This window comes from Procambarus clarkii, chromosome 42 (genome assembly GCF_040958095.1).
Source record: "Procambarus clarkii isolate CNS0578487 chromosome 42, FALCON_Pclarkii_2.0, whole genome shotgun sequence".
NCBI classification, from domain to species: domain Eukaryota; kingdom Metazoa; phylum Arthropoda; class Malacostraca; order Decapoda; family Cambaridae; genus Procambarus; species Procambarus clarkii.
The window spans coordinates 25,933,430-25,961,028 of record NC_091191.1 but is presented as its reverse complement, the minus strand read 5'-3'; positions in this window follow the sequence as shown (position 1 = coordinate 25,961,028).

The window sequence follows — 27,599 nt, the reverse complement described above, 5'->3', positions numbered from 1 at the left end:
CCTACCCGTGCAGCAGCCCCGCGCAGGCCGAGTGGGCCAGATTTGAACTGCATGTGACCCAGCGCGGACGACGCCTACCCGGCACCACTGGCACTTAGGATATGTGCCCATAGGACCCCCAAAGAGGCATTGACTCCCCTCTGTCCTACCCTTCCTGAGGAGCCTAGACTTGCTCCACCTACCCTACCAGCCCTTCCTCTCCCTACGACGACAGTTCCAGGTGAAATATTACTGTACTATTGTTGTAACACGTGGGTCACCTCTACACTATTAACAATATCTTTCAGGACCCTTTCCTCCGTTTTATGAGCTGTGGAAAAGAAGTTCCTGTAAAATAGTCTAATAGGGGGTATAGGTGTTGTGTTAGTTGTCTCTTCAGAGGTTGCATGGCGTTTCACTTTCCTTCTTATGATGTCTTCGACGAAACCATTGGAGAAGCCGTTGTTGACTAGGACCTGCCTTACCCTACAGAGTTCTTCGTCGACTTGCTTCCATTCTGAGCTGTGGCTGAGAACATGGTTGACATATGCGTTAACAACACTCCTCTTGTACCTGTCTGGGCAATCCCTGTTGGCATTTAGGCACATTCCTATGTTCGTTTCCTTAGTGTAGACTGCAGTGTGGAAAACTCCGCTCTTTTCCATGACTGTTACATCTAGAAAGAGCAGCTTCCCATCCTTTTCCATCTCGTAAGTGAAACGCAGCACGGAACTCTGCTCAAACGCCTCCTTCAGCTCCTGCAGATGTCTGACATCAGGTACCTGTGTAAAAATGTCGTCAACATACCTGCAGTATATGGCCGGTTTCAAGTTCATATCGACTAAGACTTTTTGCTCGATGGTACCCATGTAGAAGTTTGCAAACAGGACACCTAGGGGAGAACCCATGGCGACCCCATCTACTTGCTTATACATGTGCCCATCCGGGCTCAAGAAGGGTGCCTCTTTAGTACAAGCTTGGAGTAGTTTCCTCAGAATATTCTCTGGTATGTCAAGAGGAGTACAGGCTGGATCACGATACACTTTGTCAGCTATCATCCCGATTGTCTCGACCACCGGTACGTTGGTGAACAGTGATTCTATGTCCAACGAGGCTCTTATCCCTGTGGCCCGTGTGCCCCCCAGTAAGTCAACAAATTCTTTTGGAGACTTCAGGCTGAAGGCGCAAGGGATATAAGGAGTCAGCAGGCCGTTGAGTCGCTTCGCCAGTCTGTACGTGGGTGTGGGTATCTGACTAATGATTGGCCGAAGTGGGTTTCCAGGCTTGTGTGTCTTGACATTTCCATACGCATATCCAGGTTTATATTGTATTCCATTGAGGGGAATGTGTGTGTTCCCCCATTGAGGGGAATATAAGTGTGTGTTTTATATATATATATATATATATATATATATATATATATATATATATATATATATATATATATATATATATATATATATATATATATATATATATATATATATATATATTATTAAATATGACCGAAAAAGTAAGATTAATAATTCTAACACGAATTTTCTCAATCTTTCGTACATTACGCTTCACTGTTGGAGGTAAATCAAAAATCACTTCTCCAAAATTCATTTTTATTTCTAGTCTGACGCGACACGGGCGCGTTTCGTAAAACTTATTACATTTTCAAAGACTTCACAAATACACAACTGATTAGAACTTGCGTTTCCCTGATTTTATATCTACATTTGAGTGAGGTGGGAAGGGTGATGTGGCATTACATTTGAGTGAGGTGGGAAGGGTGATGTGGCATTAACACAAGACAGAACACTAGGGGATATTAATAGGGTATTAAAAGTATCAACACAAGACAGAACAGAAACAATGGGTATTGAATAGAAGTGTTTGTAGAAAGCCTATTGGTCCATATTTCTTGATGCTTCTATATTGGAGCGGAGTCTTGAGGTGGGTAGAATATAGTTGTGCAATAATTGGCTGTTGATTGCTGGTGTTGACTTCTTGATGTGTAGTGCCTCGCAAACGTCAAGCCGCCTGCTATCGCTGTATCTATCGATGATTTCTGTGTTGTTTACTAGGATTTCTCTGGCGATGGTTTGGTTATGGGAAGAGATTATATGTTCCTTAATGGAGCCCTGTTGTTTATGCATCGTTAAACGCCTAGAAAGAGATGTTGTTGTCTTGCCTATATACTGGGTTTTTTGGAGCTTACAGTCCCCAAGTGGGCATTTGAAGGCATAGACGACGTTAGTCTCTTTTAAAGCGTTCTGTTTTGTGTCTGGAGAGTTTCTCATGAGTAGGCTGGCCGTTTTTCTGGTTTTATAGTAAATCGTCAGTTGTATCCTCTGATTTTTGTCTGTAGGGATGACGTTTCTATTAACAATATCTTTCAGGACCCTTTCCTCTGTTTTATGAGCTGTGGAAAAGAAGTTCCTGTAAAATAGTCTAATAGGGGGTATAGGTGTTGTGTTAGTTGTCTCTTCGGAGGTTGCATGGCTTTTCACTTTCCTTCTTATGATGTCTTCGATGAAACCATTGGAGAAGCCGTTATTGACTAGGACCTGCCTTACCCTACAGAGTTCTTCGTCGACTTGCTTCCATTCTGAGCTGTGGCTGAGAGCACGGTCGACGTATGCGTTAACAACACTCCTCTTGTACCTGTCAGGGCAGTCGCTGTTGGCATTTAGGCACATTCCTATGTTTGTTTCCTTTGTGTAGACTGCAGTGTGGAAACCTCCGCCCTTTTCCATGACTGTTACATCTAGAAAAGGCAGCTTCCCATCCTTTTCCGTCTCGTAAGTGAAACGCAGCACGGAACTCTGCTCAAATGCCTCCTTCAGCTCCTGCAGATGTCTGACATCAGGTACCTGTGTAAAAATGTCGTCAACATACCTGCAGTATATGGCCGGTTTCAAGTTCATGTCGACTAAGACTTTTTGCTCGATGGTACCCATGTAGAAGTTTGCAAACAGGACACCTAGGGGAGAACCCATGGCGACCCCATCTACTTGCTTATACATGTGCCCATCCGGGCTCAAGAAGGGTGCCTCTTTAGTACAAGCTTGGAGTAGTTTCCTCAGAATACTTTCTGGCATGTCAAGAGGAGTACAGGCTGGATCACGATACACTCTGTCGGCTATCATTCCGATTGTCTCGTCCACAGGTACGTTGGTAAACAGCGATTCTACGTCCAACGAGGCTCTTATCCCTGTGGCCCGTGCGCCCCGCAGTAAGTCCACAAATTCCTTTGGAGACTTCAGGCTGAAGGCGCAAGGAACATAAGGAGTCAGCAGGCCGTTGAGTCGCTTCGCCAGTCTGTACGTGGGTGTGGGTATCTGGCTAATGATTGGCCGAAGTGGGTTTCCAGGCTTGTGCGTCTTGACATTTCCATACGCATATCCAGGTTTATATTCCCCAATGATCTTTGGCAGGTGGAGTCCGGATTTCTTGGCGTTCACAGTTTCGATCAGTTTGTTGACCTTTGCTTTCAACTCGGCTGTAGTGTCCTTCGTTACCCTTTGGAACTTAGTTTGGTCAGAGAGTATGATGTTCATTTTCGCCAGATATTCGTCTTTTTTAAGAATGACATATATTGGCGACTTGTCACCTCTCCTGACAACTATCTCCTTGTTCTCACGAAGGCTTTTAGCTGCCGCTTTAAGCTCGGGGGACAGTATGGTGCTTCTGTAGTTGCCTCGATTCTTTCCTCCTTCTGCAATAAGTTCTGCTTGTAAGGTATCTTTGGTAGTGACCTTCTTTTGTGTCTCGAGGTCGAATATGTCGTCCAACAGAATTTCCAACTCTACTTTCCGGGCCATTTCACTCGGTCTGGACATAACATGACAGTTTATGCCCAGATTTAGGAGAGTGACTTGGTCCTCAGTGAGGTTAATTCCTGCAAGGTTCAGGAAGCCATCTCTTGGTCGTGGAATTGCCATAGGTCCTCCATATAATGTTGTTAGTTTCTTGATAATCCTTGTTTCAGTGCTGAGGTGATGTTGGTCTGTGAGGATGTCGAGGTGTTGTTCAATGCGGGTACGGATACTATGGTCGATGTTGCTATTTCTCCACTCGTTTGTAGCATGAAGTAGTTGCGTTTTGTTGTCTTTGATTTCATTCTCTGCCTTGTATATCTGATCACGAATCAGATCCTGGCGATATTTTATCGTGAAGGCTTGATTCCTTGCTGCTGGGTCGTGCACTTTAACATTAGTATATTTTGGTAGCAGTCTTTCCTGTAGACATATATTATTAAATATGACCGAAAAAGAAAGATTAATAATTCTAACACGAATTTTCTCAATCTTTCGTACATTACGCTTCACTGTTGGAGGTAAATCAAAAATCACTTCTCCAAAATTCATTTTTATTTCTAGTCTGACGCGACACGGGCGCGTTTCGTAAAACTTATTACATTTTCAAAGACTTCACAAATACACAACTGATTAGAACTTGCGTTTCCCTGATTTTATATCTACATTTGAGTGAGGTGGGAAGGGTGATGTGGCATTACATTTGAGTGAGGTGGGAAGGGTGATGTGGCATTAACACAAGACAGAACACTAGGGGATATTAATAGGGTATTAAAAGTATCAACACAAGACAGAACAGAAACAATGGGTATTGAATAGAAGTGTTTGTAGAAAGCCTATTGGTCCATATTTCTTGATGCTTCTATATTGGAGCGGAGTCTTGAGGTGGGTAGAATATAGTTGTGCAATAATTGGCTGTTGATTGCTGGTGTTGACTTCTTGATGTGTAGTGCCTCGCAAACGTCAAGCCGCCTGCTATCGCTGTATCTATCGATGATTTCTGTGTTGTTTACTAGGATTTCTCTGGCGATGGTTTGGTTATGGGAAGAGATTATATGTTCCTTAATGGAGCCCTGTTGTTTATGCATCGTTAAACGCCTAGAAACAGATGTTGTTGTCTTGCCTATATACTGGGTTTTTTGGAGCTTACAGTCCCCAAGTGGGCATTTGAAGGCATAGACGACGTTAGTCTCTTTTAAAGCGTTCTGTTTTGTGTCTGGAGAGTTTCTCATGAGTAGGCTGGCCGTTTTTCTGGTTTTATAGTAAATCGTCAGTTGTATCCTCTGATTTTTGTCTGTAGGGATGACGTTTCTATTAACAATATCTTTCAGGACCCTTTCCTCTGTTTTATGAGCTGTGGAAAAGAAGTTCCTGTAAAATAGTCTAATAGGGGGTATAGGTGTTGTGTTAGATGTCTCTTCGGAGGTTGCATGGCTTTTCACTTTCCTTCTTATGATGTCTTCGATGAAACCATTGGAGAAGCCGTTATTGACTAGGACCTGCCTTACCCTACAGAGTTCTTCGTCGACTTGCTTCCATTCTGAGCTGTGGCTGAGAGCACGGTCGACGTATGCGTTAACAACACTCCTCTTGTACCTGTCAGGGCAGTCGCTGTTGGCATTTAGGCACATTCCTATGTTTGTTTCCTTTGTGTAGACTGCAGTGTGGAAACTTCCGCCCTTTTCCATGACTGTTACATCTAGAAAAGGCAGCTTCCCATCCTTTTCCGTCTCGTAAGTGAAACGCAGCACGGAACTCTGCTCAAATGCCTCCTTCAGCTCCTGCAGATGTCTGACATCAGGTACCTGTGTAAAAATGTCGTCAACATACCTGCAGTATATGGCCGGTTTCAAGTTCATGTCGACTAAGACTTTTTGCTCGATGGTACCCATGTAGAAGTTTGCACTTCTCAGCCTACTATGCAAGGCCCGATTTGCCTAATAAGCCAAGTTTTCCTGAATTAATATATTTTCTCTAATTTTTTTCTTATGAAATGATAAAGCTACCCATTTCATTATGTATGAGGTCAATTTTTTTTTATTGGAGTTAAAATTAACGTAGATATATGACCGAACCTAACCAACCCTACCTAACCTAACCTAACCTATCTTTATAGGTTAAGTTAGGTTAGGTAGCCGAAAAAGTTAGGTTAGGTTAGGTTAGGTAGGTTAGGTAGTCGAAAAAACATTAATTCATGAAAACTTGGCTTATTGGGCAAATCGGGCCTTGCATAGTAGACTGAGAAGTGCGTTCTGGCTACTAGGTACGACATATATATATATATATATATATATATATATATATATATATAAATATATATATATATATATATATATATATATATATATATATATATATATATATATATATATATATATATATATATATATATATATATATATATAGATTGGATGGTTACAAGATATACATGGGTTGATACAAAAATAATAATGCAAAAAGGTGCTTAAAGGGTATGGATCTCTTGAAAAACACAACAATGGGAAACATTGATGAATGTCACAGACGGGTTCGATCATTGTTGCAGGTCAAACACTTCTTCGAATTCCTCTGAAGTTGGACTAGTGCCCAAGACGCAACAGGCATTTTCCCTCTGAATCGCAACACTGAGGCGCTGGAACAAGAAACTTTTTGCTCTCAGGTCTTTTGTAGCGCTGATCAATTTGTCCCGCAATTCCTTCAGGAACTTCAATGCACATTTTCCCCACGAACCGAGGGTCTCCGAGCCGATCGGAACAAAGCTGTAATAATAAGCTGTAAGCTGTAATAATAAGATGGTCTGGTTGTGGTCTGGTTACACACACACACATATATATATATATATATATATATATATATATATATATATATATATATATATATATATATATATATATATATATATATATATATATATATATATATATATGCTGTTAAATATGACCGAAAAAGTAAGATTAATAATTCTAACACGAGTTTTCTCTATATTTCTTATGTTTCTTTTTACTGTCGATGGTAATTGAAAATTCAATTCTCCAAAATTCATTTATATTTCTAGTCTGACGCGACGCTTGAACGCATTTCGTAATAACTTATTACATATTAAAAACTTTAGTTTACACACACTCAACTGTAACTTGAAAACACTAAACAGAGTTTTACTTAATGCTAACATTGAACAGCTTGTGTTAAATACACTCGCATTTGGGTTAGGTGATATTTTGCAACAGTTTTTGATGAGGTGAACAAACTTTTGACCAACACAAGACAGAACACGGTGCAATGGGTATAAATTGGATAAATGACAGGGAAGAATGGAAGTAACTGCAAAGGGCCTATTGGCCCATACTTCCTCTTGATGCTTCTATATTGGTACGGAGTCTTGAAGTGGGTAGAATATAGTTGTGCATTAATTGGCTGTTGATTGCTGGTGTTGACTTTTTGATGTGTAGTGTCTCGCAGATGTCAAGCCGCCTGCTATAGCTGTATCTATCGAAGATTTCTATGTTGTTTGATAAGACTTCTCTGGTGATGGTCTGGTTGTGGGAAGAGATTATATGTTCCTTAATTGAGCCCTGTTGCTTATGCATTGTTAATCACCTAGAAAGAGATGTTGTTGTCTTGCCTATATAATGAGTTCTTCGGGATTTACAGTCTCCAAGTGGGTATTTGAAGACATAGACGACATTGGTCTCCTTTAAGGCGTTCTACTTTGTGTCTGGAGAGTTTTTCATGAGTAGGTTGGCCGTTTTTTTTGTTTTATAGTAAATCGTAAATTTTATCTTCTGATTTTTGTCTGTTGGGATAACGTTCCTATCAACAATATCTTTCAGGACCCTTTCTTCCGTTTTATGAGCTGTGGAAAAGAAGTTCCTGTAAAATAGTCTAATAGGGTGTCAGGTGTTGTGTTAGTTGACTCTTCAGAGGTTACATGGCGTTTCACATTTCCTTTTTATAATGTCTTCAACGAAACCATTGGAAAAGCCGTTGTTGACTAGGACCTGCCTTACCCTACAGAGTTCTTTATTGACTTCCTTCCATCCTGAGCTGTGGCTGAGAGCACGGTCGACATAAGCGTTAACAACACTCCTCTTGTACCTGTCTGGGCAGTCACTGTTGGCATTGAGGCACATTCCTATGTTTGTTTCCTTAGTGTAGACTGCAGTGTGGAAACCTCCGCTCCTTTCCATGACTGTTACATCTAGAAAGGGCAGCTTCCCATCCTTCTCCATCTCGTAAGTGAAACTCAATACAGAATTCCGCTCGAATGCCTCCTTCAGCTCTTGCAAATGTCTGACAACAGGTACCTGTGTAAAAATGTCAACATACCTGCAGTATATGGCAGGTTTCAAGTTCATGTCATTTAAGACCTTCTGTTCGATGGTACCTATGTAAAAGTTCGCAAGCAGGACACCTAGGGGAGAACCCATGGCGACCCCATCTACTTGCTTATACATGTGTCCATCCGGGCTCAAGAAGGGTGCCTCTTTAGTGCAAGCTTGGAGTAGTTTCCTTAGAATGTTTTCTGGTATGTCAAGAGGAGTACAGGCCGGATCACGATACACTCTGTCCGCTATCATCCCGATTATTTCATCCACAGGTACGTTGGTAAACAGTGATTCTACGTCCAACGAGGCTCTTATCCCTCGTTGAAGCTAAATATCCCTACTTGCTATAGTAAGATAGTGAACGAGTGAAAGAGAAATTATGAGAAAGAGAAAGAGATAAGAGAAAGGTTACTGAGAAAGAAGTATCCTCTGTCTTCCTAATCCCTCCCCACCCCCCTTTCCTGCGTTTATGAACCCCCTTCCCCTCCAGGACATACAGGGCCTCTGGTCTTAAGGACACATTGACACACTCCTAGGAACACAGGACTGTTTTCCCAAGACATCAACTTTCAGAATTACTACTTTGCCATATGATTAGTGTGATGAGGACTGCGGGTTATGACCTTCGGAAGAGTAACGAAGGAGCATAGTCAGGGGGAAAGCGCCAAGCCATTACTACTATGTAACACTAGGAAGGGATGAGGATAAGGGTTTGGGAATGGATGGTGTGGAAAGGAATGGTGCCCAGCGACCTGGACGGTCGGGGAATGAACGCCGACCTTCATGAAGGGAGACCATCGCTCTACCGTTCAGCCCAAATGTGGACGGCCGACACAGTTAGGGTGATAATGGAGAACTTGAAGGAAACTGGCAATTCAACCAACTACCCACGAGGCCTGGGGTCAGGAGAACCTTTAAACCCCAATCTCACATTCACAAACGTACCGTAAGTTTGTGAATGTGGGATGTATTCTCTACCATACAATACAATAAGTAACTGTACCTACATTCTCGAAACATATAATTACATTTAATACTAGCTGTATCCGGCCACGCGTTACTGTGGCTCAGCAGCAACAGCAACCTTTCCCTGTCTTCCAGTCCTCCCCATCATTCCCCCTTTCCCGTCCCCTCGTCCTCCCAACCATTCCTCACCCCACCATTCCCTCGTCCTCCCAACCATTCCTCACCCCACCATTCCCTCGTCCTCCCAACCATTCCTCACCCCACCATTCCCTCGTCCTCCCAACCATTCCTAACTTCCCCGTTCCTTTGTCCTCCTCACCATCCCCACCTCTAGGGGTCCCCTCGACCTCCTAACCATTCTCCCCCTCGTCCTCCATAGCATCTCCCACTCGACCGTCCCCTCGTTCTCCTTCCATTCCCACCTCCCCCGTCTCCTTGTTCTCCCCACCATCCCTCACTCCCCTGTCCCCTTGTCCTCTCCACCATTCTCCATTCCCCTGTTCCCTCGTCCCCACCATCTCCAACTTCCCCGTACCCTCGTCCTCCCCATCATTATCCTGTCCCCTGTCCCCTCGTCCTCCCCACGATCGACCGTACTAGATTGGTTACAATGACTGACCGATATGGAAAACCAAGCCAGGTTGCTGAGAAACATACCTGAGCAACATAGACTAATCTCTGATGAGAATTACTAGGTAAAAACTCAAGAATGTGGAACAACATCGATGATAATAATAGTGAAGTTATCTTGAAATGATTTAGCGTCCCCGAGGCCCGGCCCTCGACCAAGCCTCCTTTTTATTATACATCCCCTGTCGAATTTCCAGGTACCTATTTACTGCTATGTGAAAAGGAGAACCAGGGTGAAAGAAAACCTGCCCATTCGTTTCCGCCTCCACCGGGGATCGAACTCGGAAACTTAGGACTACGAATCCGAAGCGTTGTGCACTCAGCTGCCTGGCCCCATGTGAGAGCCACAGAAGGAACACAGAAAGGGTAAATAAAGAAACAGGAACTATGCCAGAAAACATAGATGCTTCCAATGATGAGGTTGCCAGCACTACACGAGAAATTATACTAAATCATACATCATAAAAATCACTAAATCATACATCATAAAAAAATCATTAAATCATTCAAAAAAATCATACTAATAAGGTATAGAATCTTAACAGTCAGGTATATTATGACACTTGTGAGGGATATCATCATTCTTGTACGGTATCTTATCATACTAGTGAGGCGTGATATCATATTATTGAGGCTTATTATTCTGCTCGTGGGATATATTTTCATATTAGTGAGAGTCTTTATCACATTAGTGAGGTATTTTATTATATTAGTATGTTATTATATCACACCTGTGAGGTATATTATCATAAGTGTGAGGTTTACTATAATGTAAGTGAGCTGTATTTTCTTACAAGGGAAGTATATTGTCAGACCAGTGAGCTGAAGTGTCACCCGTCCATTGGCAAGGCTCGTTCAAGCAGCAACCAATCCCAGAGACGCATGCGTCAATTTTTTTTAACTTACTGTGTATTCAAAAGTAGATATTTTGTAATATATAAATTAGCATAATATATATTATATGTATATAATTATATTATGTTATATGTAATAATATAATATATTATTTTATTATATGCCAAATAGTATGGTATCACGTCTGAAGAAAATCAGAGCAAAACGGACACTGTTTTCTCTGATAGTCTCCAAACTCAAGTCAGCACCTGGACGCTAGATAATAAGCCAATGGTTTAATTTTCCTTCAGACCAGCAAAGCCGTTGAGGAGCTAGAGCAATAACAGACACAGACAGAAATACACAAACACTTTGCTTGGGGCTTTACAAATGCTGTGAAACACAAATGTGGTTGGTGGAAATTTGTCTGAGTCTGAGTAGTTACGTTCAGCTTCCGCCGCGTGGATCCGAACCTCTACCTTCAGGGAAATGTTGAATTTGGTTCATATTTATTAGATATTCTGAGCATGGCGCACTGGAAAATTGGTATATGGTATCATCTTGTCGAGACTGGCATTATATAATGTATTCTCTCTCTCTCTCTCTCTCTCTCTCTCTCTCTCTCTCTCTCTCTCTCATATATATATATATATATATATATATATATATATATATATATATATATATATATATATATATATATATATATATATATATATATATATATATATATATACACATATATTAGTATATTTTGGTAGCAGTCTTTCCTGTAAATATATATTATTAAATATGACAGAAAAAGTAAGATTAATAATTCTAACACGAATTTTCTCAATATTTCTTATGGTTCTTTTCACTGTCGACGGTAATTGAAAAATCTGTTCTCCAAAATTCATTTTTATTTCTAGTCTGATGCGACACTTGAACGCGTTTCGTAATAACTTATTACATTTTCAAAGACTTTAGTTTACACACACACAACTATAACCTGCAAACACTAAACAGAGTTTAAACAGCTTTGATTTTATACCTGCATTTGGGTGAGGTGATATGTTACAACAGTTTTGGATGAGGTGAAAACAAACTTTCAACACAAGACAGAACACGAAATAATGGGTACAATATTTTGTAAGTTAAAGGGAAGAATGGCAGTAAATGCAAAGGGCCTATTGGCCCATATTTCTTGATGCTTCTATATTTGTTCGGAGTCTTGAAGTGAGTAGAATATAGTTGTGCAGTAATTGGCTGTTGATTGCTGGTGTTGACTTCTTAATGTGTAGTGCCTCGCAAATATCAAGCAGCCTGCTATCGCTGTATCTATCGATGATTTCCGTGTTTTTTGTTAAGACTTCTCTGGTGATGGTCTGGTTGTGGGAAGAGATTATATGTTCCTTAATGGAGCCCTGTTGCTTATGCATCGTTAATCGCTTGGAAAGAGATGTTGTCTTGCCTATATACTGAGTTCTTTGAGGCTTACAGTCCCCAAGTGGGCATTTGAAGACATAGACGACATTGGTCTCTTTCAAAGTGTTCTGCTTTGTGTCTGGAGAGTTTCTCATGAGTAGGTTGGCAGTTTTCTTGGTTTTATAGTAAATCGTCAATTGTATCTTCTGATTTTTGTCTGTAGGGATAACGTTTCTATTAACAATATCCTTCAGCACCCTTTCCTCCGTTTTATGAGCTGTGGAAAAGACGTTCCTGTAAAATAGTCTAATAGGGGGTACAGGAGTTGTGTTAGTTGTCTCTTCAGAGGTTGCATGGCGTTTTACCTTCCTCATACTCTCTGACCAAACTTAATTTTAAAGGGTAACGAAGGACACTACAGCCGAATTGAAAGCAAAGGCCAACAAATTGATCGAAACTGTGAACGCCAAGAAATCCGGACTCCACCTGCCAAAGATTATTGGGAAATACAAACCTGGATATGCGTATGGAAATGTCAAGACACACAAGCCTGGAAACCCACTTCAGCCAATCATCAGCCAGATACCCACACCTACGTACAGACTGGCAAAGCGACTCAACGGCTTGCTGACTCCTTATGTCCCTTGCGCCTTCAGCCTGAAGTCTCCAAAGGAATTTGTTGACTTACTGCGGGGAACACGGGCCACAGGGATAAGAGCCTCGTTGGACGTAGAATCATTGTTTACTAACGTACCTGTGGATGAAACAATCAGGATGATAGTGGACAGAGTGTATCGTGATCCGGCCTGTACTCCTCTTGACATACCAGAAAACATTCTAAGGAAACTACTCCAAGCTTGGACTAAAGAGGCACCCTTCTTGAGCCCGGATGGGCACATGTATAAGCAAGTAGATGGGGTCGCCATGAGTTATTCCCTAAGTGTCCTGTTTGCGAACTTCTACATGGGTACCATCGAACAAAAGGTCTTAGTCGACATGAACTTGAAACTGGCCATATAAAGCAGGTATGTTGACGACATTTTTACACAGGTACCTGATGTCAGACATCTGCAGGAGCTGAAGGAGGCATTTGAGCGGAATTGTGTGTTGCGTTTCACTTACGAGATGGAGAAGGATGGGAAGCTGCCCTTTCTGGATGTAACAGTCATGGAAAAGAGCGGTGGTTTCCACACTGCAGTCTACACTAAGGAAACAAACATAGGAATGTGCCTCAATGCCAACATTGACTGCCCAGACAGGTACAAGAGGAGTGTTGTTAATGCTTATGTCGACCGTGCTCTCAGCCACAGCTCAGGATGGAAGCAATTCGAAGAAGAACTCTGTAGGGTAAGGCAGGTCCTAGTCAACAACGGCTTCTCCAATGGTTTCGTTGAAGACATCATAAGAAGGAAGGTGAAATGCCATGCAACCTCTGAAGAGACAACTAACACAACACCTATACCCCCTATTAGACTATTTTACAGGAACTTCTTTTCCACAGCTCATAAAACGGAAGAAAGGGTCCTGAAGGATATTGTTAATAGAAACGTTATCCCTACAGACAAAAATCAGAAGATACAATTGACGATTTATTATGAAACCAAGAAAACTGCCAACCTACTAATCAGAAACTCTCCAGAAACAAAGCAGAACGCTTTGAAAGAGACCAATGTCGTCTATGTCTTCAAATGCCCACTTGGGAACTGTAAGCCTCAAAGAACTCAGTATATAGGCAAGACAACAACATCTCTTTTCGGGAGATTAACGATGCATAAGCAACAGAGCTCCATTAAGGAACATATAACCTCTTCCCACAACCAGACTATCACCAGAGAAGTCTTAACAAAAAATACGTAAATCATCGATAGATACAGCGATAGCAGGCGGCTTGATATCTGCGAGGCACTACACATTAAAAAGTCAACACCAGCAATCAACAGCCAATTAATGCACAACTATATTCTACCCACTTCAAGACTCCGCTCCAATATAGAAGCATCAAGAAATATGGACCAAAAGGCCCTTTGCATTTACTTCCATTCTTCCCCTTTAACTTTACCCAATATTACCTAATATTTCGTGTTCTATCTTGTGTTGAAAGTTTGTTTTCACCTCATCCGAAACTGTTGTAACATATCACCTCACCCAAATGCAGGTATATAAAATGAAAAGCCGTTTGAATAATAGCATAGCAAGAAATCTGTTTTAGTGTTTGCAGGATATAGTTGTGTGTGTATAAACTAAAGTCCTTGAAAATGTAATAAGTTTTTACGAAACACGTTCAAGTGTCGCGTCAGACTAGAAATAAAAATAAATTTTGGAGAACTGATTTTTCAATTACCATCGACAGTGAAAATAACCATAAGAAATATTGAGAAAATTCGCGTTAAAATTATTAATCATACTTTTTCGGTATATATATATATATATATATATATATATATATATATATATATATATATATATATATATATATTTTGGTAGCAGTCTTTCCTGTAGACATATATTATTAAATATGACCGAAAAAGTAAGATTAATAATTCTAACACGAATTTTCTCAATCTTTCGTACATTTCTTTTCACTGTTGGAGGTAATTCAAAGATCAATTCTCCAAAATTCATTTTTATTTCTAGTCTGACGCAACACGAGCGCGTTTCGTAAAACTTATTACATTTTCAAAGACTTTAGTTTACAAATACACAACTGAATAGAACTTACACATCTTCGATTTTTGTTTATATCTACATTTGAGTGAGGTGGATGGGGTGAGGTGGCATTAATAAGGTATTAATTTCATCAACACAAGACAGAACAAGAGGTGGCATTAATAGGGTATTAATTTCATCAACACAAGGCAGAACACGAAACAATGGGTTTTGAAATGAAAGTGATTGTAGAAAGCCTATTGGTCCATATTTCTTGATGCTTCTATATTGGAGCGGAGTCTTGAGGTGGGTAGAATATAGTTGTGCATTAATTGGCTGTTGATTGCTGGTGTTGACTTCTTAATGTGTAGTGCCTCGCAAACGTCAAGCCGCCTGCTGTTGCTGTATCTATCGATGATTTCTGTGTTGTTTACTAGGATTTCTCTGGCGATGGTTTGGTTGTGGGAAGAGATTATATGTTCCTTAATGGAGCCCTGTTGTTTATGCATCGTTAAACGCCTAGAAAGAGATGTTGTTGTCTTGCCTATATACTGGGTTTTTTGGAGCTTACAGTCCCCAAGTGGGCATTTGAAGGCATAGACGACGTTGGTCTCTTTTAAAGCGTTCTCCTTTGTGTCTGGAGAGTTTCTCATGAGTAGGCTGGCCGTTTTTCTGGTTTTATAGTAAATAGTCAGTTGTATCCTCTGATTTTTGTCTGTAGGGATAACGTTTCTATTAACAATATCTTTCAGGACCCTTTCCTCTGTTTTATGAGCTGTGGAAAAGAAGTTCCTGTAAAATAGTCTAATAGGGGGTATAGGTGTTGAGCTAGTTGTCTCTTCAGAGGTTGCATGGCGTTTCACTTTCCTTCTTATGATGTCTTCGACGAAACCATTGGAGAAGCCGTTGTTGGATAGGACCTGCCTTACCCTACAGAGTTCTTCGTCGACTTGCTTCCATTCTGAGCTGTGGCTGAGAGCACGGTCGACATATGCGTTAACAACACTCCTCTTGTACCTGTCTGGGCAGTCGCTGTTGGCATTTAGGCACATTCCTATGTTTGTTTCCTTAGTGTAGACTGCAGTGTGGAAACCTCCGCTCTTTTCCATGACTGTTACATCTAGAAAGGGCAGCTTCCCATCCTTTTCCATCTCGTAAGTGAAACGCAGCACGGAACTCTGCTCAAATGCCTCCTTCAGCTCCTGCAGATGTCTGACATCAGGTACCTGTGTAAAAATGTCGTCAACATACCTCCAGTATATGGCCGGTTTCAAGTTCATGTCGACTAAGACTTTTTGCTCGATGGTACCCATGTAGAAATTTGCAAACAGGACACCTAGGGGAGAACCCATGGCGACCCCATCTACTTGCTTATACATGTGCCCATCCGGGCTCAAGAAGGGTGCCTCTTTAGTACAAGCTTGGAGTAGTTTCCTTAGAATATTTTCAGGTATGTCAAGAGGAGTACAGGCTGGATCACGATACACTCTGTCGGCTATCATCCCGATTGTCTCGTCCACAGGTACGTTGGTAAACAGCGATTCTACGTCCAACGAGGCTCTTATCCCTGTGGCCCGTGTGCCCCGCAGTAAGTCAACAAATTCCTTTGGAGTCTTCAGGCTGAAGGCGCAAGGAACATAAGGAGTCAGCAGGCCGTTGAGTCGCTTCGCCAGTCTGTACGTGGGTGTGGGTATCTGGCTAATGATTGACCGAAGTGGGTTTCCAGGCTTGTGTGTCTTGACATTTTCATACGCATATCCAGGTTTATATTCCCTAATGATCATTGGCAGGTGGAGTCCGGATTTCTTGGCGTTCACAGTTTCGATCAGTTTGTTGACCTTTGCTTTCAACTCGGCTGTAGTGTCCTTCGTTACCCTTTGGAACTTAGTTTGGTCAGAGAGTATGAGGTTCATTTTCGCCAGATATTCGTCTTTTTTAAGAATGACATATATTGGCGACTTGTCATCTCTCCTGACAACTATCTCCTTGTTCTCACGAAGGCTTTTAGCTGCCGCTTTGAGCTCGCGGGACAGTATGGTGCTTCTGTAATTGCCTCGATTCTTTCCTCCTTCTGCAATAAGTTCTGCTTGTAAGGTATCTTTGGTAGTGACCTTCTTTTGTGTCTCGAGGTCGAATATGTCGTCCAACAGAATTTCCAACTCTACTTTCCGGGCCATCTCACTCGGTCTGGACATAACGTGACAGTTTATGCCCAGATTTAGGAGAGTGACTTGGTCCTCAGTGAGGTTAATTCCTGCAAGGTTCAACAAACTGCAAAGGTCAACAAACTGATCGAAACTGTGAACGCCAAGAAATCCGGACTCCACCTGCCAAAGATCATTGGGGAATATAAACCTGGATATGCGTATGGAAATGTCAAGACACACAAGCCTGGAAACCCACTTCGGCCAATCATTAGCCAGATACCCACAGCCACGTACAGACTGGCGAAGTGACTCAACGGCCTGCTGACTCCTTATGTCCCTTGCGCCTTCAGCCTGAAGTCTCCAAAGGAATTTGTTGACTTACTGCGGGGCACACGGGCCACAGGGATAAGAGCCTCGTTGGACGTAGAATCGCTGTTTACCAACGTACCTGTGGACGAGACAATCGGGATGATAGCCGACAGAGTGTATCGTGATCCAGCCTGTACTCCTCTTGACATACCCGAAAATATTCTAAGGAAACTACTCCAAGCTTGTACTAAAGAGGCACCCTTCTTGAGCCCGGATGGGCACATGTATAAGCAAGTAGATGGGGTCGCCATGGGTTCTCCCCTAGGTGTCCTGTTTGCAAACTTCTACATGGGTACCATCGAGCAAAAAGTCTTAGTCGACATGAACTTGAAACCGGCCATATACTGCAGGTATGTTGACGACATTTTTACACAGGTACCTGATGTCAGACATCTGCAGGAGCTGAAGGAGGCATTTGAGCAGAGTTCCGTGCTGCGTTTCACTTACGAGATGGAAAAGGATGGGAAGCTGCCCTTTCTAGATGTAACAGTCATGGAAAAGAGCGGAGGTTTCCACACTGCAGTCTACACTAAGGAAACGAACATAGGAATGTGCCTAAATGCCAACAGCGACTGCCCAGACAGGTACAAGAGGAGTGTTGTTAACGCATATGTCGACCGTGCTCTCAGCCACAGCTCAGAATGGAAGCAAGTCGACGAAGAACTCTGTAGGGTAAGGCAGGTCCTAGTCAACAACGGCTTCTCCAATGGTTTCGTCGAAGATATCATAAGAAGGAAAGTGAAACGCCATGCAACCTCTGAAGAGACAACTAACACAACACCTATACCCCCTATTAGACTATTTTACAGGAACTTCTTTTCCACAGCTCATAAAACGGAGGAAAAGGTCCTGAAAGATATTGTAAATAGAAACGTTATCCCTACAGACAAAAATCAGAGGATACAACTGACGATTTACTATAAAACCAGAAAAACGGCCAGCCTACTCATGAGAAACTCTCCAGACACAAAGGAGAACGCTTTGAAAGAGACCAACGTCGTCTATGCCTTCAAATGCCCACTTGGGGACTGTAAGCTCCAAAAAACCCAGTATATAGGCAAGACAACAACATCTCTTTCTAGGCGTTTAACGATGCATAAACAACAGGGCTCCATTAAGGAACATATAATCTCTTCCCACAACCAAACCATCGCCAGAGAAATCCTAGTAAACAAAACAGAAATCATCGATAGATACAGCGACAGCAGGCGGCTTGACGTTTGCGAGGCACTACACATTAAGAAGTCAACACCAGCAATCAACAGCCAATTAATGCACAACTATATTCTACCCACCTCAAGACTCCGCTCCAATATAGAAGCATCAAGAAATATTGACCAATAGGCTTTCTACAATCACTTCCATTTCAATACCCATTGTTTCGTGTTCTGTCTTGTGTTGATGAAATTAATACCCTATTAATGCCACCTCTTGTTCTGTCTTGTGTTGATGAAATTAATACCTTATTAATGCCACCTCACCCCATCCACCTCACTCAAATGTAGATATAAACAAAAATCGAAGATGTGTAAGTTCTATTCAGTTGTGTATTTGTAAACTAAAGTCTTTGAAAATGTAATAAGTTTTACGAAACGCGCTCGTGTTGCGTCAGACTAGAAATAAAAATGAATTTTGGAGAATTGATCTTTGTATTACCTCCAACAGTGAAAAGAAATGTACGAAAGATTGAGAAAATTCGTGTTAGAATTATTAATCTTACTTTTTCGGTCATATTTAATAATATATATATATATATATATATATATATATATATATATATATATATATATATATATATATATATATATATATATATATATATATATATATATATATATATATATATATATATATATATATATATATATATATATATATATATATATATATATATTTTTTTTTTTTTTGTGAGGGTACCACCTCTGGTGCCAATGTGGGGACCCATAGCCTCGGAGAAGAAAATAAAAAGTATTCAGAGGAGACCTTGTGGTTTCTCACTGAACACTAATATTATCTTCTCCTACCACCCCCATTCTTTTGTATGTACACATATATATTTACTTTATTTGAACTTTGTTACAAAAAAGGAGTTACATATGGGTTACAAAGATGGTTGTCATAGGTTGTTGAGTTCCTCCAGCTCCTCAGATGGCGGGCAGGAACCCTGGATGCAGTGCGCATTTCCCCTCTGTATCGCCACACTGAGGCGCTGGAAAAGAAAGCTTGCAGCTCTCGGGTCCCTTGTTGTTTCAATGAGCCTAGAACCCAGTTCCTTCAAAAAACTAGTAGCACTTTTACCCCAGGCGCCGAGCGTCTCAGAAGCAATGGGGACAAAATTGTAGTGGTGATCCAGTTCTCTATACTTACGGGATTTGGCTGCTTCCCTGTGGGTGGCAGCGCCACCTGGTTGTGCAACACTGAGGTTAATGTAGGTGTTAGCCAGGGTTGATACGCACGTGTAGTCCCATACCAACTGCTTGCCATTCTTCCAGGGGTTCACTGTGATACCATCCGGGCGACCAATGAGAGCATCAGAGTTACGGGGCGTTAGGTAACGGGGCTCTCTTTCAGCTGGGCATCCAGCTGTGGTGAGGCTCCTCTTGATGATGTCGTTAACTTCACTGTGCCTCGAGTGCCATCCCCCTGTGCTTTGGCAGAGTAGGCCATGGTGACCGTACCTGTCAGCCACCACCTCGCCGCAAATACACCTATATCTGGTGTGGATTGGGGCAGCAAGGCGGAGGGCCACAGCAATTCGGAGGGCGTGTGGTGTGAGACGCGTGCCAGTTGCCGACATTGGGGTTGCTAACAGGAAATCCCTTGCATGTGGTGCTGCTACTGCTGTGAGGCGAGCAATGTCGTGTTGTGTTGTTGCAGCACCCAGGCACTCTGCAGCAACTTGGTCTACAATGGGACCATCCCAGCTGGATTGCTTGTGGGATTTTGGGGATGGTGGTTGAGGTGATTGGCCTGCACGAGAGGCCCACTCTGTGGCACAGCGTGTAAAATTGGGATCATGTACACCTGCCAGCTGATATAAGTGGGCAGGTAGAATTTCCTTCACAAGGTCGTCGGATGCTGATAAGGAGGACAGGAAGGCTGGAACAGCAATTTGCGTTGCTGTTCGAACTCCGAGGCCCCCAAGTCTTACGGGAAGAGAGGCTTGTTTCCACTGTAGGTCATCGAGAGAGAGGTTAAGGGCTTTTTCTAGCATTGATTTCAGTAACCGGTCATACTCACTTAGTTTTTGGCTACTGTAAGATGGTGAACACCTCAGAAAGTAGGTTAACCTGGGGAGGGACAGACATCTGGTGATGAGGTAGAGTGCATCATGAGCATCAATATCCTCAATCCTCCCATCCATCCTCTTAAGGTCGGCGATTTTCTTATCAAGGACCTCATCGATGGCTTTCAACCATAGGGGAGCTCCAAGGAGTGTGCTGTCTTCAGGTTTAGTTTTATGGATATTTGGCAGAAGACCCTCTATTCTCTCTACGATGCCCTGGTTGGAACATATTATTTCACATTTAGAAGGGTTCAGGGTGAGGCCTAAAACTGCACCTTGCTCCTGGATTTTTCTGATGTCCTCCAGGAGGGAGTCTTGGGAACCAGCTAGGGTATCATCATCCAAGAACCAGATGTTAAGCTCGCTGGACAGGACCTCTGTGACTTGTTTGATGACTAAGCAGAAAAGGAGAGGAGCGAGGGAGTCACCCTGTTGGACGCCTTCTCGCGAGTCAATTTCATGTTCGCCAAAAAGTAGCTTAAGATCCATACTGTAGCATGAATGTACAAAAGGGTAGAGGGAAGGGAAATGACTATGAACCGCACGGAGTACAGCATCCCTCCGCACCAAATTGAAGGCATTTTTGAAATCTAGCTTGATAAGGGCCTTTTCGTCTGTGATGTTGGCGATGAAGGCTCGAGCTGCATGGGCTGCCGCCTCACACCCTTGTGGAATGCCAAACCCGAGCTGTTTTGGCTTCAGCATGTTGGCCGCTGCATCACTAACTGTTCTTGCAGCTGCCTTTGCGACGAGACGCCGGAGAGATTTGCCCACAGCTATTGGCCTGATCCCTCCATCCTTTTTCTTTAGAGCACAGAGAGATGCTCCAAAAAAGATAGGTCTTATGGACGCTGGTATGTTGCCAGCTAGACATGTGTTGGTGAATCTGGTTAGTTCCACCAAGAGGTTCTTTGCAATGTCACCCAGTGCAGGGTTGAGCATTTGCTTGAGGTGGTTGGGTTTTAGTCCTGTGAACCCACCAGCTGATCCTGTAGGGAAGGACATGGCTGCTTTATGGACCACAGATTCAGCCACCCAGAGAGGTTCTGCTCCGGTAGCCCCCACTTGTACAATGTCGTCCTCATGCGGAGCCCTGGGTGGGTGTTTCTCCCTTAGGGCTTGAGCTGTTGCGGCATCTCTGTCGGCAATTGAGTCCTCACTGGTGATGACTCGTATTGCGCCAATAGTGTTTCCTTCTTCTATTTTCTTGGTGACTGATGTTCTGATTTTTGACTCTACTCTATATTTGACTTACTCTATATATATATATATATATATATATATATATATATATATATATATATATATATATATATATATATATATATATATATATGTTTCATTGAATATGACCGCATATTCTGTATTTATTATTTTCTGGTTTAGGGCTTCTATCCCTCTAACTATTTTCTTAGCATCAGGGCTTAATTGAAATAGGAGTTCTCCAAAACTCATTTTCGTACTTTTAAGGTGAAGAAAAGAAGTGATTTACTATAGAGTGTATTACACTTATTTGTATAATTTGCACGACGTTTCGAACCTCCATGGTTCATTCTCAAGTGAACAGATCTTACAATACTAGTTGATTTTATACCCGCATTAGGTCAGGTGATAATACAATGAAGGTGAAAACATGGGGGGATACATAAGGGATAAACTTAGGGGCTGCAGAAGGCTTATTGGCCCATACGAGGCATCTCCTATCTAAACACAAAGATTAATCCAGTGTAATTGGCCTGTTATGTTGGACATTGTCTTCTGTGTTGGCATCGATATGTTCTTGTCTTGTCCTTACTCTCATAAGAGTAAGGACAAGATTACAAGATTACTGGATTATGTGTTGGCATCGATATGTTCTTGTCTTGTCCTTACTCTCATAAGAGTAAGGACAAGACAAGAACATATCGATGCCAACACAGAAGACAATGTCCAACATAACAGGCCTATTACACTGGATTAATCTTTGTGTTTAGATAGGAGATGCCTCGTATGGGCCAATAAGCCTTCAGCAGCCCCTATGTTTATCCCTTATGTATCCCCCCATGTTTTCACCTTCATTGTATTATCACCTGACCTAATGCGGGTATAAAATCAACTAGTATTGTAAGATCTGTTCACTTGAGAATGAACCATGGAGGTTCGAAACGTCGTGCAAATTATACAAATAAGTGTAATACACTCTATAGTAAATCACTTCTTTTCTTCACCTTAAAAGTACGAAAATGAGTTTTGGAGAACTCCTATTTCAATTAAGCCCTGATGCTAAGAAAATAGTTAGAGGGATAGAAGCCCTAAACCAGAAAATAATAAATACAGAACATGCGGTCATATTCAATGAAACATGTTTGAAAGAAAACCTGCTGCCAGTATACACCAATATATATATGTATATATATATATATATATATATATATATATATATATATATATATATATATATATATATATATATATATATATATATATATATATATATATATATATATATATATATATATGTATATATATATATGTATACATATATATGTATATATATATATATATATATATATATATATATATATATATATATATATATATATATATATATATACATATATATATATATATATATATATATATATATATATATATATATATACATATATATATATATATATATATATATATATATATATATATATATATATATATATATATATATATATATATATATATATATATATATTGGCCCATACGAGGCATCTCCTATCTAAACACAAAGATTAATCCAGTGTAATTGGCCTGTTATGTTGGACATTGTCTTCTGTGTTGGCATCGATATGTTCTTGTCTTGTCCTTACTCTCATGGTGGGTAGAGTAAATAGTTCCGTGATTTGGATGTTCATGGTAGGTCGCTCTATTCTTATGTGAATTGCCTGCGTATGGGCCAATAAGCCTTCTGCAGCCCCTATGTTTATCCCTTATGTATCCCCCCATATATATATATATATATATATATATATATATATATATATATATATATATATATATATATATATATATCTATATCTATATATATATATATATATATATATATATATATATATATATATATATATATATATATATATTATTATTAAATATGACCGAAAAAGTAAGATTAATAATTCTAACACGAATTTTCTCAATCTTTCGTACATTTCTTTTCACTGTTGGAGGTAATTCAAAAATCAATTCTCCAAAATTCATTTTTATTTCTAGTCTGACGGGACACGAGCGCGTTTCGTAAAACTTATTACATTTTCAAAGACTTTAGTATTCAAATACACAACTGAATAGAACTTATGCATCTCCGATTTCGTTTATATCTACATTTAATCTCTTCCCACAACCAAACTATCACCAGAGAAATCATAGTAAAAACACAGAAATCATCGATAGATACAGCGATAGCAGGCGGCTTGACGTTTGCGAGGCATTACACATCAAGAAGTCAACACCAGCAATCATCAGCCAATTAATGCACAACTATATTCTACCCACCTCAAGACTCCACTCCAATATAGAAGCATCAAGAAATATGGACCAATTGGCTTTCTACAATCACTTCTATTCAATACCCACTGTTTCATGTTCTGGCTTGTGTTGATGAAATTAATACCTTATTAAATACCACCTCACCCCATCCACCTCACTCAAATGTAGATATAAACAAAATCGGAGATGTTCTATTCTATTCAGTTGTGTATAGGTTAACTAAAGTCTTTGAAAATGTAATAAGTTTTACGAAACGCGCTCAAGTGTCGCGTCAGACTAGAAATAAAAATGAATTTTGGAGAATTGATTTTGAATTACCTCCAACAGTGAAAAGAAATGTACGAAAGATTGAGAAAATTCGTGTTAGAATTATTAATCTTACTTTTTCGGTCATATTTAATAATATATATATATATGTATATATATATATATATATATATATATATATATATATATATATATATATATATATATATATATATATATATACAACTTTAGAACACTTTCCCACCAGGAGACTCGAACCCTAGCTAGCACAGAAGCCTTCCAGCAACTGGCATAACAGGTACGCCTTAACCCTCTCCACCACCTGCTCAGACCCTTAAAAGAGATGGTAATTTCGGAGTATTTAAATACACCAAAGATCACCACCTCCCAAGAGCACTAGAGCAAGTGAGGGGTCATTTAGACGTTAATTTCATCAAGTCCCTGTTAATATGGGAAGACACAGTGTCTATGCTTAAGGCACAACTCACCTAAACACGAGAGTGAAGTATACAACTTTAGAACACTTTCCCACCAGGAGACTCGAACCCTAGCCAGCACAGAAGCCTTCCAGCAACTGGCATAACAGGTACGCCTTAACCCTCTCCACCACCTGCTCAGACCCTTAAAAGAGATGGTAATTTCGGAGTATTTAAATACACCAAAGATCACCACCTCCCAAGAGCACTAGAGCAAGTGAGGGGTTATTTAGACGTTAATTTCATCAAGTCCCTGTTAATATGGGAAGACACAGTGTCTATGCTTAAGGCACAACTCTCCTAAACACGAGAGTGAAGTATACAACTTTAGAACACTTTCCCACCAGGAGACTCGAACCCTAGCCAGCACAGAAGCCTTCCAGCAACTGGCATAACAGGTACGCCTTAACCCTCTCCACCACCTGCTCAGACCCTTAAAAGAGATGGTAATTTCGGAGTATTTAAATACACCAAAGATCACCACCTCCCAAGAGCACTAGAGCAAGTGAGGGGTTATTTAGACGTTAATTTCATCAAGTCCCTGTTAATATGGGAAGACACAGTGTCTATGCTTAAGGCACAACTCTCCTAAACACGAGAGTGAAGTATACAACTTTAGAACACTTTCCCACCAGGAGACTCGAACCCTAGCCAGCACAGAAGCCTTCCAGCAACTGGCATAACAGGTACGCCTTAACCCTCTCCACCACCTGCTCAGACCCTTAAAAGAGATGGTAATTTCGGAGTATTTAAATACACCAAAGACCACCACCTTCCAAGAGCACTAGAGCAAGTGAGGGGTCATTTAGACGTTAATTTCATCAAGTCCCTGTTAATTTGGGAAGACACAGTGTCTATGCTAAAGGCACAACTCTCCTAAACACGAGAGTGAAGTATACAACTTTAGAACACTTTCCCACCAGGAGACTCGAACCCTAGCCAGCACAGAAGCCTTCCAGCAACTGGCATAACAGGTACGCCTTAACCATCTCCACCACCTGCTCAGACTCTTAAAAGAGATGGTAGTTTCGGAGTATTTAAATACACCAAAGATCACCACCTCCCAAGAGCACTAGAGCAAGTGAGGGGTCATTTAGACGTTAATTTCATCAAGTCCCTGTTAATATGGAAAGACACAGTGTCTATGCTTAAGGCACAACTCTCCTAAACACGAGAGTGAAGTATACAACTTTAGAACACTTTCCCACCAGGAGACTCGAACCCTAGCCAGCACAGAAGCCTTCCAGCAACTGGCATAACAGGTACGCCTTAACCCTCTCCACCACCTGCTCAGACCCTTAAAAGAGATGGTAATTTCGGAGTATTTAAATACACCAAAGATCACCACCTCCCAAGAGCACTAGAGCAAGTGAGGGGTCATTTAGACGCTAATTTCATCAAGTCCCTGTTAATATGGGAAGACACAGTGTCTGTGCTTAAGGCACAACTCTCCTAAACACGAGAGTGAAGTATACAACTTTAGAACACTTTCCCACCAGGAGACTCGAACCCTAGCCAGCACAGAAGCCTTCCAGCAACTGGCATAACAGGTACGCCTTAACCCTCTCCACCACCTGCTCAGACCCTTAAAAGAGATGGTAATTTCGGAGTATTTAAATACACCAAAGATCACCACCTCCCAAGAGCACTAGAGCAAGTGAGGGGTCATTTAGACGTTAATTTCATCAAGTCCCTGTTAATATGGGAAGACACAGTGTCTATGCTTAAGGCACAACTCTCCCAAACACGAGAGTGAAGTATACAACTTTAGAACACTTTCCCACCAGGAGACTCGAACCCTAGCCAGCACAGAAAGCCTTCCAGCAACTGGCATAACAGGTACGCCTTAACCCTTTCCACCACCTGCTCAGACCCTTAAAAGAGATGGTAATTTCGGAGTATTTAAATACACCAAAGATCACCACCTCCCAAGAGCACTAGAGCAAGTGAGGGGTCATTTAGACGTTAATTTCATCAAGTCCCTGTTAATATGGGAAGACACAGTGTCTATGCTTAAGGCACAACTCTCCTAAACACGAGAGTGAAGTATACAACTTTAGAACACTTTCCCACCAGGAGACTCGAACCCTAGCCAGCACAGAAGCCTTCCAGCAACTGGCATAACAGGTACGCCATAACCCTTTCCACCACCTGCTCAGACCCTTAAAAGAGATGGTAATTTCGGAGTATTTAAATACACCAAAGATCACCACCTCCCAAGAGCACTAGAGCAAGTGAGGGGTCATTTAGACGTTAATTTCATCAAGTCCCTGTTAATATGGGAAGACACAGTGTCTATGCTTAAGGCACAACTCACCTAAACACGAGAGTGAAGTATACAACTTTAGAACACTTTCCCACCAGGAGACTCGAACCCTAGCCAGCACAGAAGCCTTCCAGCAACTGGCATAACAGGTACGCCTTAACCCTCTCCACCACCTGCTCAGACCCTTAAAAGAGATGGTAATTTCGGAGTATTTAAATACACCAAAGATCACCACCTCCCAAGAGCACTAGAGCAAGTGAGGGGTTATTTAGACGTTAATTTCATCAAGTCCCTGTTAATATGGGAAGACACAGTGTCTATGCTTAAGGCACAACTCTCCTAAACACGAGAGTGAAGTATACAACTTTAGAACACTTTCCCACCAGGAGACTCGAACCCTAGCCAGCACAGAAGCCTTCCAGCAACTGGCATAACAGGTACGCCTTAACCCTCTCCACCACCTGCTCAGACCCTTAAAAGAGATGGTAATTTCGGAGTATTTAAGTACACCAAAGATCACCACCTCCCAAGAGCACTAGAGCAAGTGAGGGGTTATTTAGACGTTAATTTCATCAAGTCCCTGTTAATATGGGAAGACACAGTGTCTATGCTTAAGGCACAACTCTCCTAAACACGAGAGTGAAGTATACAACTTTAGAACACTTTCCCACCAGGA